This window comes from Stenella coeruleoalba (assembly GCF_951394435.1).
Source record: "Stenella coeruleoalba genome assembly, chromosome: 6".
In the NCBI taxonomy this organism is placed as follows: domain Eukaryota; kingdom Metazoa; phylum Chordata; class Mammalia; order Artiodactyla; family Delphinidae; genus Stenella; species Stenella coeruleoalba.
In genome coordinates this window covers 89,885,921-89,899,814 of record NC_137151.1, presented here as the reverse complement: position 1 = coordinate 89,899,814, position 13,894 = coordinate 89,885,921, and the positions used below count along the sequence as shown (strand labels likewise).

General features: G+C 42.7%; 1 long non-coding RNA gene across 1 annotated transcript in view; it reads left to right on the top strand.

Annotated features, from left to right (window-relative positions):
• Positions 1-8,112: 8,112 nt before the first annotated feature.
• LOC307187515 overlaps positions 8,113-13,894 on the top strand; it is a 40,349-nt gene continuing 34,567 nt past the window's right edge. The window contains exons 1-2 of the long non-coding RNA XR_013828630.1: positions 8,113-8,268; positions 9,230-9,351. This is a non-coding gene — a long non-coding RNA (uncharacterized lncRNA). The remainder of the gene's footprint in view (positions 8,269-9,229; positions 9,352-13,894) is intronic.

The following is a 13,894-nucleotide window of genomic DNA, read 5'->3' as shown; positions in this document are numbered from 1 at the left end:
CTGGTTTAATGTGACATTTTAGCCCTGTGTTTCCTTTCTGATTTTCTGTGTGGATGATCTGTCCGTCGATGTAAGTGGGGTGTTATGGTCCCCCACTATTATTGTGTTACTGTCAGTTTCTCTTTTTATGGGTGTTAGTATTTGCCTTATATATTGATGTGTTCCTGTGTTGGTTGCATATATATTTACTATTGTTTTATCTTCTTGGATTGATTCCTTGATCATTATGTAGTGTCCTTCTTTGTCTCTTGTAACAGTCTTTATTTTAAAGTCTATTTTGTCTGATATGAGTATGGCTACTCCAGCTTTCTTTTGATTTCCATTTGCATGGAATACCTTTTTTCCATCCCCTCACTTTCAGTCTGTGTGGGTCTCTGGATCTGAAATGGGTCTCCTGTAGACAGCATATATATATGGGACTTGTTTTTGTATCCATTCAGCCAGTCTGTGTCTTTTGGTTAGAGCGTTTAATCCATTTACATTTAAGGTAACTATAGATAGTATGTTCTTATTGCCATTTTGTTAATTGTTTTGGATTTGTTTTTGCAGCTCTTTTTCCTTTCCTTCTTCTTTTGTTCTCTTGTGATTTGATGAGTATCTTTATAATTGTGTTTGGATTGTTTTTTCTTTTTTGTGTGTGTATCTATTGTAGTTTTCGGTTTGCGGTTCCCATGACATTTTTATATAGCAGTCTCTATATATACAAGATTGTTTTAAGTTGCTGGTCTCTTAATTTTCAGTGCATTTCCAATATGTTGCATTTGTACTCCCTTCTTCTTACAGTTGCTAGTTTTGATATCATATTTGTGTGTGGATGATTTCCTACATTTACTGTATGTTTGCCTTTACCAGTGTGCTTTCCCATTCATAATTTTCTTGTTTCTAGCGGTGGCCTCTTCTTTTCCACCTAGAGAAGTTCCTTTAGCATTTGTTGTAAAGCTGGTTTGGTGGTGCTGAATTCTCTTAGCTTTTGATTGTAAAGCTTTTGATTTCTCCATCAAATCTAAATGAGAGCCTTGCTGGGTAGAGTATTCCTGATTATAGGTTTTTCCCTTTCGTCACTTTATTTATAATTATTTGTTTAATTTATTTTATTTTATTTTTTTTTATTTTGGCTGCACCGGGTCTTAGTTGTGGCATGCGGGATCTTTGTTGCTGCGTGTGGGATCTTTAGTTGTGGCTTGTGGGTCTTTTAGTCAGAATGTGGACTTCTTAGTTGCAGAATGCAGACTCTTAGTTGCAGCATGCGGGCTTCTTAGTTGCAGCATGCGGGCTTCTTAGTTGCGGCATGTGGACTCTTAGTTGTGGCATGTGAACTCTTAGTTGTGGCATGTGAACTCTTAGTTGCAGTGTGCATGTGGGATCTAAGTCCCCAACCAGGGATCAAACCTGGGCCCCCTGTATTGGGAGCGTGGAGAGTCTCACCCACTGGACCAGCAGGGAAGTCCCCCTTTCATCACTTTAACTATATTGTGCCACTCCCTTCTGACCTGCAGAGTTTCTGCTGAAAAGTCAGCTGATAACCATATGAGGATTCCCTTGTGTGTTATTTGTTGTTTTTCCCTTGTTGCTTTTAATATGTTCTCTTTGTCTTTAATTTTTGTCCGTTTGATTAATATGTGACTCATTGTGTTCCTCCTTGGGTCTATCCTCTTTGGGACTCTCTGTGCTTTCTGGACTTGAGTGTTTCCTTTCCCATGTTAGGAAAGTTTTCAGCTATTATCTCTTGAAATACTTTCTCAGATCCTTTCTCTCTCTCTTCTCCTTCTGGGACCCCTATAATGTGAATGTTGGTGCATTTAATATCCCAGAAGTCCCTTAGACTGTCCTCATTTCTTTTCATTCTTTTTTCTTTATTCTGTTTCACAACAGTGATTTCTATCAGTCTATCTTCCAGCTCACTTATTTGTTCTTCTGCCTCATTTATTCTGCTATTGATTCCTTTTAGTGTATTTTTCATTTCAGTTTTTGTGTTGTTCATCTCTGTTTGTTGTTTAAATCTTCTAGTTCTTTGTTAAACATTTCTTGTATCTTCTCGGTCTGTGCCTCCATTCTTTTTCTGAGATCTTGGATCATCTTTACTGTCATTACTCTGAATTCTTTTTGAGGTAGATTGCCTGTCTCCACTTCATTTATTTGTTCTTCTGGGGTTTTATCTTGTTCTTTAATCTGGGACATATTCCTCTGCCATCTCATTTTGTCTAACTTTCTGTGTTTGTGGTCTCCATTCCTCAGCCTGCAGGATTGTAATTCTTCTTGGTTCTGGTGTCTGCCCCCTGGTGGGTGAAGTTGATCCAAGGCCTTGTTCAGGCTTCCTGGTGAGAGGGACTGGTGCTTTCCTGCTGGCAGGTGGAGCTGGGTCTGTCCCTCTGGTAGGCAGGGCCATGTCAAGAGGTATGTTTATAGGCAACTGTTTTCTAAGGACAAATTTAGGCAGCCTGTCTGCTGATGGGTGGTGCTGTGTTCCCATCCTGTTAGTTATTTGGCCTGAGGCTTCCCAGCACTGGAGCCTGCAGGCTTTTGGGTGGGTCCAGGTCCCTGTCAAAATGGCGACCTCCGTGAGAGCTCAGGCCGATGAGTATTCTCTGGGGCATCCACTACTAGTGTCTTTGCCCAAACAGTGAGCCACAGCTGACCTCACCTCCTCCAGAGACCCTCCAAGATCTGCAGGTAGGTCTGGCCCAGGCTTCTGTGGAGTCACTGCTTTGCCCTGGGTCCCAGTGCACGTGAAACTTTGTTTGCACCCTCCAAGAGTGGAGTCTCTGTTTCCCCCAGTCCTGTGGAGCTCCTGCACTCAAGCCCTACTGGCCTTCAAAGCCAAATGCTCTGGGGGTTCCTCTTCCCAATGCCAGATCCCCAGGCTGGGGAGGCTGATGTGGGGCTCAGATCTCTTAACTCCTATGGGAGAACCTCTATGATATGATTATTTTCCAGTTTGTTGGTCACCCATCCAGCAGGTTTGGGATTTGATTATACCAGAAAAGCGCCCCTCCTACCATCTCATTGTGTCTTCTTTTTTGTCTTTGGGCGTAGAAGATCTTTTTTTGTAGGTTTGAGCCTTTTTTGTCAATGGCTGTTCACCAGTTAGTTGTGATTTTGGTGTTTTTGTGAGAGGAGGTGAACTCAAGTCCTATTCTGCCATCTGTGCAATTTCTAGAGACCATAGCTGTGCACCAGAGAACAGGAGAGAAGTAGTTTCTCACAATTCCTTCCTTCAGAAATTCATTTGTTCAGTAGATATTTACTGAGAGCCTACTTCTTGCTAAAACTGGGCAGTTGAGATTTAAAGAGGTTTTCTCATGTGGCGGAGGCCCAGTGCCTGTGGTATGGTAGATGGGAGGGGGATGGGGGGAGGAGTTGCCCCTACCCCCTCGGCTCTTGGTTGAAGGTGCCCTTCTGCCTATTAAGAGCCTGGAAACATCTATTGGTGTGTATTTTAAAAAGCTAATAATTCATCATCCTCACCCCATCCATGGGATCCTGATAGCCACTTTATGCAATGAGATTCTTTTCTACTGGTCACAGTTGATTCAGCAGGGAGTCTGCCCCTGAACCAAGTTGGGCCAGTCAAGAGTTTACACCCCCCTTGCCTGGGAATTTTAGAATTGAGATAGAGCCTTTTGTGGGACTGGAACTTGAGAGCTATGAGGACATTTTCTGCTTTCCTTGTGGGCCAACTAGAAGTTAACCCATTCCATTGACAAAAAGCCTGTGCATTAATAGAAGCAGAGATGAGAGATGGAGAGAGCACTCCCTGGGTCCCCAGAGATTGTCCAGTTCTCCATTCCCATCCTTTGTAAGGCTGCATTCTTACCCTTGGGTTCTTTCTGTAAGATAGCCCTGATTCTGTAATAAATTTCACTTTAAAATTTACACTAGCTTGAATTTGTCTGTTATGTGCACCCAGAAAAGTCCTAACTGATCCACGATTATTCCATCTTCTTTTTCATTTAACATTCATGCTTTTCAGCTTTTTTCACAAGAGGGAAGGACATATAGCAACCAGGGACGATGTCACTGAATTGTAAGTAGCATTTTGAAGTCTAATCCACAATAGAGAGACTTTAAAAAACTTCAGAGCAATTACAGTAGGAATGTGCCTACTGTTTGGTGATGTAAAGTCAACATAAGACCATAGAATTGTCTGACCACTGTGCTTCTTATAGTAGTTAATTCTGTAAGAAGCATTAATACTCAACAAGGTAGAAAAGCATGGAAGAGAAGGGGTTAATGCCCAAGTAGTTAACAATATGATATGGGATAACTATAAATGAGTTTCATCTCCAGGTCCATATCCCCAAAGCAATTGCTGTTATGCTCTGAAACTGCAAATTGTAATTTTTGAGGCATATTAAAGAAGAAAATCAAATGAACTGAATTTTTGAAACAGGCAAGAGGAAATGCTGGAAACCATTTGAGCATGATATTGACGTGATTCTAGCCAATTTGTGTACGTGTAGAAGAGATGTTCTTTAGATGTGCTCCCTTTCCTTGGAAGGGGACTTGGTGGCTCAGGGGACTACCATAACTTCATCTATCTGGATTTCAACAGTATTTGAGGAAGCCTGTGGTAATATGCTTGTGGACTGAATGGAGAAATGCAGCAGAATGACCAAACCTGAAGAATGAATCTTGATAGACTGATGTCAACTGGAGAGAAATCACAAATGATAATATGCCACCAGGTTCCTTAACATCAACAATTTAGATAAAGATGTAAGAGGTTGTCAAATATACATGTGAAAAAACTAAAAGTTGTAAGTACCCATATGAATCAAGAATGAAAACTAAATGAACTACAAATAAGAGTTTAGAAAAAAATAAGCACTTAAGTTCAAGAACATCAATTTTAAAAATGCAGATTGTAGCTAGTTTACTAGTAGCTCATTAAAAGTAAGAGTCTCCTTCACTCTGATCAGATTCCACTTACATAAAATCTCTCCAGAAAATGACAAATAGGAAAGTGAGGGTTCTTTAAAAAATAATAAATGGAGAACTCTAGAAAGAAATTAAGATGCCTAGCCTAGACTATAGACGACTCAAAAGGAAACATGATAGTTATTTTCAAATAGTAAATGGCAGACATGTGGGAGGGTGATTACTCTTTTTTCTGGGTGACCCAGAATAAATGTTATTTCTCTTTTTTCTGAATCTAGCTCATAAGACATATCTACCTAATATTGTCCCTCATTTTCACCTGTACAATCACTGGCAGATGGCATCTGCCTAGCAGTAACATCTTTTTTGGATGACTATTAGCTCACACCTCCTCCCTCTATGGAAATGGCCCTCAATTAGTACTAAGTCCTCCTGGCCACTGCTAATTGAACTTGACTCAAGTTGGGCCAATCATATTCTCTCTTCCTGATATTTTGAAGCTCAGCCTTGAGAGATGATGGTGAAGTTCAGTGTCCTTGGAACTAAATTACACCAATGCAGTGCCTTAAAGGAAAGTCGGGCCGAGTCCTGTTGCTGAGGTACCTGGAGTGCTTCTTCCTTCACAAGTGAATTCTTCATTTGATTCTCTAAGATAACTCTGTATCCTTCCAAGAGATTCTCTTTCTTACATAAGCTAGCATGCCAATTTGCATTCTTTAGGAAGCAGGTGTTGAAAACAAAAGGTGTATTGATGAGTAACACTTGTGAGGAGAACAGGCCCAGGCCTGGGCAGGGGGAGCCATCAGACTTGGATGCAGATGACACAGCCTGAGCCAGCTCAATGGGGAGCTCTGGAGCACAAACTGCCCATTGGAAGAGTTCCTTAATGGTGGACACAGCTAGGCCCTTGCGTTCCGGCTTTGCTCTGTCATTGCCTAGAATTCAGCAGAGACGAGCATGATCTGGGTTATTTATCTCCACCTTGCTCAGTCATTGGCTGGGGGCCCCCGTGAGAAGAGCATGGCTTGGCTCCAAAGCTGAGGCATAGCTTGAAGTCGCTAAGAGCTGAAAACAGTCAACTAACTGGTCTACAGAGACACCCCAGAGGTTTCAAGATCAAAAAACAAAAAATCCAAAAAACCCAAAGACAAAAGCAAGCCAAACAAAAATACAGCATAAACTCAAGACCACAGAGAATAAAAGACAGGCAGATGAAATAATTTTGGAAAGTAAAAAGCAAATAGGCAATTGGCAAGTGAACATGCCAGAGGAAAATGAAAGCGAAGTGTCCACAGGAGGTGGTGGAGAGGCAGTCGGATGCCAGCTGATTCAAGCCCTGAGAGGCTCACGCATCAGAGACGTCAGCAACCTCCAAAGGCAGGTGAGGTGGGGCTAAAAACAGGTGGAGCAGTTGAAAGTCTGTTAAGCTGTTAGATCTTCTCAGTTGCCCTATTCACCTTGAGTAGGTTACCACTTCACCCCTGCCCTGCAGAACACCAGTGGTTTATTTTCTGGAGCTGTTGAATCAGGTTCTCTGGATGCAGGAATACCAGGCATAGCTGAAGACAGAGTGTTACACCAAAAGCAGAGGATTAAGTAAAAGTCTACACAGGGAACAGTGATCTCAGTATCCTTCTCCTATTAAACTCCCAGAAAACTGGCAGCCAGGTTAATATCCTCCAAGCAGGGGATTAGAGGATTCCTCTCAGGAAAACCTGGCCCAAGATAAAAGACCTGTAGATACTGACAACGGAGGGTTCCCAGTGAAACCTGCCAGTGGACAAACCCCTCCCACTTTCACTGTGCCCCAGTCAGCTTGGAGGTACCTTGATATTCATCTGAACAGGCAGCTAATGATCATTAGACGTCTGAAGAAAGCCTCTGAAATGACAGAGATTCATATAAGCGAATGGGTAGGGGATGGGGGGGAAACTCAAGGGAACAGAACTAGTGCAGGAAGTAGAAAACTAAAGAAAATGTAATTAATATTCCCAGATGAGAAGATACTGTATACATGAAGAGAAAATGCTATAAAAAGGAATATTCAAAGAATAAAAGAGAGATTTATCAAATTAAAAATGTAACTGCCAGAATTAATTCCATGAAAGGGCTAGGGAAAATAGAATTTAAAAAAGACAAAAAGGAAAATTGAAGAGATGAGAAAATTAAAGGTTACAAAACAGTCTAATACAAGTTCTTTGCGGCAGTTACCGTATCTTATAAATTCATTTATATTTCAAGGTATGTGATTGCTTGATTATAAATAATTCCAGTAGGAGGAACAATGATTTTTTTATATGCAGTAGATGGCTGTACATTTTATAAATTTAGAATTGTACTTCATCATTGCATGGTCTTAATACAGTTATGCCAACTTTTAACATTTTTCCCCAAAATAAGCTTAATTATTTTTACTTGAAGAGAAAAAATTGCAAAATCACTCTCCACATTTGGGCAATCGTATCCCCAAAGCTCTGTTCCTTTGCACTGCTCTCCATCACCATGGAGAGGACAGCTGGAGCCCTAACATGTGTTTCTTGCTGCCCCTTTTTTTGGTCTTGAGCAAAAGAATGTCTAGGAACTATTAAGGTACCCACACCATGCACGAAAAGAAATCTACCCTGTTTTTGGACTCAGGATAAGCAAACTAGGATCAGAGTGACCATTAGCAAGACCACTTGGTAGTTTAGCAAAGACACTCAGGTGTTTGTATTCAGAAAAGGGAGTTCAAGCGAAAAGAGGAAAGAGAAAGCTGATAAACACAGCTCTGACTCAGGAGCCCGCAGCTGTGTCAAGAGGGCCTGAGGAAGTCGCTCCTGGGATAGCGAGTTCTAAGGATGTCAGTTGTTGCCTCTTTCTAGAGCTAGGTAGTGGTGTAGACTAATTTCAGTTTCTAGTTTCAGAGGGGGTTGAATGCAGCAAAACAAGTGTTTCTTATTTAAGCCCACCTGCGTACCTACGGACAGTTGAAAGAGGTATTTTTCTAACAAACACTTTGCTGAATTAGTTCTGCCTTGTTAGGAGATGCTTGGTAAATTTGTGCGTGGGTGAGGCGCGTCTTCCCCGTTTCAGGTGTTTCTCTTCTGTGATTAAAGAAGGAGAAAGGTAGGGACTCTGACCACTAGAGGGAGCATGGTATTTATAGACCTTCCCAACCGCGAGACTCTTCCAGTCGGAGCCGTGCTGATCGCTTCGTCAGGCCTTGCGGAGGCCAGAGAATCCTGGAGCCGCCTGCGTGCCCTACAGATAGTGCCAGTTATCGTGTGCCACGACGTGGAAAAGGTTGGAAAGCACGACTTTCGTGCCATTTTTGAGGCGCAGATTAAAACCAGCTACGGATGAGTAAAGAACAATTCACATTGATTTTTATTGCCGGGAGATTATCAAAAGGTAAAAATATCCTGACAATTTCAGAAGTGTTAAATTACAGGACGGGGTTTTTCCCCTCTCCTTAATCTCTTCCCAGCCCTACTGTTTTTCCAGAGGGTCTCTGGTAAGCCTGAGAAAAGAGACAGAGCCGGTTAGCGTCTTAACACATTGAAGTTCTGCTGTGTCCGAAACGACCTAGACTTTTCCTCTAAGGATGCAAAGGACTTGTAGTTACTGATTTAACCCTTCCAGGGGAAAAAGAAAAGAACTGTGCTTGCCTCTCTGTGTATAGTCAGAATCCTCGGGTAAATGCTACCAAGCTGCACTCCCAGGTGGCTGTGTTGATTGTGCGAGGTTAGCTGTCTCCCCCTGCCCACTTCACACCCGATATTTTTTTCCCAATTGATAGGACGAAAATGGTTTTTGCATTTGCTTACTACCAAGGTTGAAATCTATCGTCTTATATTTATAAACCTTTTGGATTTTTTTTTCTTCTCTGAATTGCTGAATTTTCTTCTCTGATTTTTTTCTTCCTTGAATTGTCATATCCTTTGCCCATTTAAAATATTGGGTTCGGGGCTTCCCTGGTGGCACAGTGGTTGAGAGTCCGCCTGCCAATGCAGGGGACACAGGTCGTGCCCCGGTCCGGGAAGATCCCACATGCCGCGGAGCGGCTGGGCCCGTGAGCCATGGCCGCTGAGCCTGCGCGTCCGGAGCCTGCGTGTCCGGAGCCTGTGCTCCGCAACGGGAGAGGCCACAAGAGTGAGAGGCCCGCGTACCGCAAAAACAAACAAACAAATAATAATAATAAATTGGGTTCTGTTTTTCTTATTTAATTGTAGGTATTCTTTAATCTGGAATTAAATCTTTGTCTTTCACTTGTTTTTTTTCACTTTATGGTGTCTTTTTTTTAAATTGAAGTTTTCAGTTTTCAGCATAATCAAATTTATTATAATTTTTTCCTTTTATGGCCAACATGAAGCTTCAGGAGAAAGTTGGACTGTGTTTATGAAAGTCAGGAAGATTCTGGAACATCAGGTGGAGTTCTTAGGAAGATCCCAGTAGAAGGCAGACTAACCCCACCTCCATCTGGACTGACAGGAGGTAGGGAACAAATGGTGGGACCACTGAAATAGCCTGGGTGGAAAGCTGGTGGGTTCTGGAAGCAGAAAGTGGGTGCTGGGGGAGGGAGAGGCGTCTATAGAAACACGGCTAGACTTCTCAGAGACTAAGAGACAGAGGTGGACTTTGAAGGATTTACTAGTCCCTCCTGGAGATGTAAGAATTAAAAATATGGAGAGGGTACATGGCCCAGGTACTTGCCTGCTAAAGGGCTTTATAGCAAGCTTTGGCTTTGCCTTATACAAATGATTCTAGTCTCATCACAAACCAGAGGTCTTCTCTAGGAAGAGTCAAGAACTTATATATGTTTTTAAAGGCAGTGGAGATGGGGAGGCCTACTGGCTTCTGTGGGCCAACTTCAGGCATCTCAGGAAGCAAAAGAAACTCCTGAGATTCTTCTAATTGTTAATTCTGAAGGAAGGAGGGAAAGCGGGGACTATACTATAGGGAATCAGAGAAAACCACACAGGGCAACTCCCATCAGCTAGCAGAATCCCTTGGAGCAGGTGAGGCAGAATTGGCCTTGTAGGTGTGAGAAGAGATGTTAATAATCCATTAAAGGCAGTAGGAATCAGAAACCTATAAGCCTCACCTGTCCAGAAGAGACCTTCCATTTGAGGTCATGGGGTTTTCTTTGACGGGAATCCTTTATGACTGACTGGTGGCAGAGTCTACCTACACAAAGGTGCACTCCCTTGGTAACTGGAAAAGGTGCAGAAGTGCTGAGAGGCTGCCAGGAATGGACTGGGGGTCCAGACTGACCCAGCATTACCTCAATCTCTACTTGGCTCCAGGCCATAAAGCAACTCCTGGCTGTCTTCTAGATGGGGTGGGGGGTGGTGAAAAGCTGTCACAAGGGGAGCCATGCCAAGAGTTGTTGGTCCCAAATAACTGCCTTTTACTAGTCATTCTATGAGCTAATACTTATAAGGTCTCTGTGGCTTGAAAATAGAAAGTCACTGATACTTGGGATACCCTGTGATGCGCTTGTTAATTTCCAAGCACTTTGCGGAGGTAAGAGAAGTTGTAGGCAGGCTGCATTGTCGTGCCAGGGATCCCTGGGCTCACAGCAACAGGGGAGCTGATTATAACCAGCTCCCAGAACTCGCTGTTGTTGGCAATAGGGTAAGGAAGGTATCATACACATGCTTATGTCTCCTTTGTATGGTGCAGCCCTTCAGTGTTCCCCAGACTTCCTGGGAGCAGTGAGGTCAGGGTATTAAGAGCAGGGTAGTGCTTCGTGCTCCCCCAGCACCCAACCTAGAAATGGAAAGAAGGTTAATATGGAAGTTGAAGGCTAGGAACAGGCGTGTCATCTCACTACACCTGGGAATTATAGAAGCATAGACATTTAATGAACGTTGGAAAGTGTTTGGGCAGAGATCCATGGTTTAAGGTAGTGCTGTCCAATAGAACTTCCTGTGATGTAAATGTTCCACGTCTGTGCGGTCCAATTTGGTGGGCACTAGACACTATTGAGCTGTTGAAATGGGGCTAGTGCAACTAGGAGCTGAATTTTAAATTATACTTAATTTTAATTTATTTAAATGTAATTTAAATTAAAATTGAAATAGCTTTGGCTGCCATATTGGACTGTACAGATTTGAGGGACCATATTAAGACATTCTTAATTAATGCCATTATCTGAATTTTAAAGTTCTTAGGCATTTTAAATAGTCTCCCAGTGGTAGAGGCTGTGTATGAATTACAGGTACTGAACAAGCAAACTTAGATTGATCAGTTCATTGTGCCCTGAGTTCAGGATGCCCTCAACTGCCAAACAGAACTAGCGTGTCAGGAATAGGGGTTCCCAGATGCTCACGGTGGAGAAGAAAGAGAAGACAGCTCACATTTGCCGGTACAGGGAGTCACTGGAGAGTGGTTGGGATATGAAATAGTTGGTGGTGCTACTGTGGGTAACGATTCAATGATGTTGAAAGGGCTTTGGAAGAGCATGAGAAACAGGTCCCTGAACTGGTGGCTCTCCTGCAGGAAGTAAGAAATCTGTCACTTGAAAAGCATCATTTCTCTTGCACTTCAGAGAAGTATGTGAAACACATCACTTTTAATGAGCATCGGATTCGAATAGATTTCTTCCCTGGTCCATCAGCTGCTGAGAACTAAGGCTATGTTTTGAGTTTAATGGGTATGATAGGTGGTTTGTTGGAGACAGTCCTGAAATCACCCACCATTCACCAATTTGACTAGAGTAACTTGGCAGCAGGAGGACCTCTTCTGGGTCTGGAAATAGGGCAGAGCACCTGGCTGTGGATGAGAAGCAACCCCAGTGCTACCGGAGGCTTTGCAAACCCCCCAAAGTCTTGCTTATCACACACCTTTTTATTTCAGGAGGATTTGGGGGAAAGAAACCTGTCGCATTTGCCATGGTTGTTCATCTGACAGTGAGGAGGCCTTGTGTATCCTCTGTGAGGTTCAGACTAAAGTGGTCTCTCCCAGCTGTAAGCCAGGACCCGTGTGGGTGCCAACTGACTGCCCGGAGGTGGGGGCCTCATTGCCATACCAGGTGGGCCACAGGTGCAAGACACAGGTAGACGAGGCGGAGAAAACTCAGTGGGTATGTTGTTGGCTTGTCAATTTTGTTTATAAAATAAAGGACTCTTTTTTCTAGTTGTTTTTTCTTTTTAATTTATTTTATTTTTGGTTGCGTTGGGTCTTTGTTGCTGCGTGGGCTTTCTCTAGTTGCGGCGAGCAGGGGCTACTCTTCGTTGCGGTACGCGGGCTTCTCATTGCGGTGGCTTCTCTTGTTACAGAGCACGGGCTCTAGGCGCACAGGTTTCAGTAGTTGTGGCTCGCAGACTCTAGAGCACAGGCTCAGTAGTTGTGGTGCACGGGCTTAGCTGCTCTGTGGCATGTGGGATCTTCCCGGACCAGGGATCAAACCCGTGTCCCCTGCATTGGCAGGTGGATTGTTAACCAGTGCGCCACCAGGGAAGCCCTCTAGTCTTTATTTTTCCCTATAGGTTTTCTGTTTGGGGTGTCATTCTTAGAAATGTCTTTCTCTTCACAAGATGACAAAACTTTCCACTCATATAATCTAGTACTTTTATGGTTTTGTCCCCACCTTTTAAAAAAGTGGTTAAATGTACATAACATGAAATTTACCATTTTAGCCATTTTTAAGCGTATAGTTCTGTGGCATAAAGTACATTGACATTTTTGTGCAACCGTCACCACCATCATCTCCAGAACTTTTACATCTTTCTCAACTGAAACGCCGTACCCGTTAAATGAGAGCTCTCTATTCTCTCTCCCCCAGCCCTTGGCAACTGTCATTCTACTTTCTCTCTCTATGAACTTGAATTTGACTACTCATATAAGCGGAATCATACCGTTTTGTCCTTTGTGACTGGCTTATTTTACTTAGCATAATGTCTTCAAGGTTCATTCACGTTGTAGTATGTGTCAGAATTTCCTTCCTTTTGAAGGCTAAATAATATTCCATTCTATTATATACCAAATTTTATTTATCCATTCATCCATTGATAGGCATCTGGGTTGTTTCTACCTTTTGCTATTGTGAATAATGCAGTGAACATTGGTGCACAAATTTCTGTTCAAGGTCCTGCTTTCAATTCTTTTCAGTATATACCCAGATGTGGTATTCTTCCCCTTTAAGTGTAAAATCCATCTGAATATAAAGGCTGGTACTGAGGTAGGATGAGGTGGAAACCCACCCTTGTTTTACTAAAAGGCTGACTAACCAGTCTGTGTCTCGATTGACTCTACTGAATAATTTTTTACCACTGTTTTGAAATGCCACCTGCAATGTCCGGTCTGCTTGACCAGCACAGTGACTCAGTCCAGTGGGACACTCACAGTCACAAGACCAATAGGCCACACCTGGCATCAGCCTCATTTAGATCTATAGAAGGATACAGGACAGGAATTACAGCATGTCAGCAGAACAGCATCAGATGTGTCATCACCAGGGGTCCTTACAGAGTCCAGGAACTAGACTTCTGGCCTCCAAGGAACAGCACAGGTATAACGGAACAAAGCCACACAAGAACCAAGACCACCATAGGAACCAATATTGTTTGTAAAAGCTCATGAACATCACTTCCAGGGCCCTGCATGGAAGTATGCACTCGCTCACAGAGTGAACCTCATAGTGAAGCCCCACGGCCCTGCTTCCCACCAGGTGTTATAAGCCTCCCAGTCTAGGTGCAATTTACTCATTAGGGGGTCATTTTTACTATAAGCAATGCTGCCTGGTAACACAGCTGACACCCTACCCTATTAGGTTTCTAGGCAAATAATGCTGGGAGAAGGTGAATCCAAGGTCTTTTCCTTTTGGAAAAGGAGAAAGGGTTTTGTTAACTCTTTATTCACACCATCTTAATTACATAGCAAATTCAAATGGTGACTATTTCTGGACTTTCTGTTTTGTTCCATTGAACTGTTTGTTTCTGAGCCAGTACCAAATTATTTTAATGATTATAACTTGACAACACATTTATTTTCTTTTTTTTGAACTTAATTTTTATTTTATATTGGGGTATAG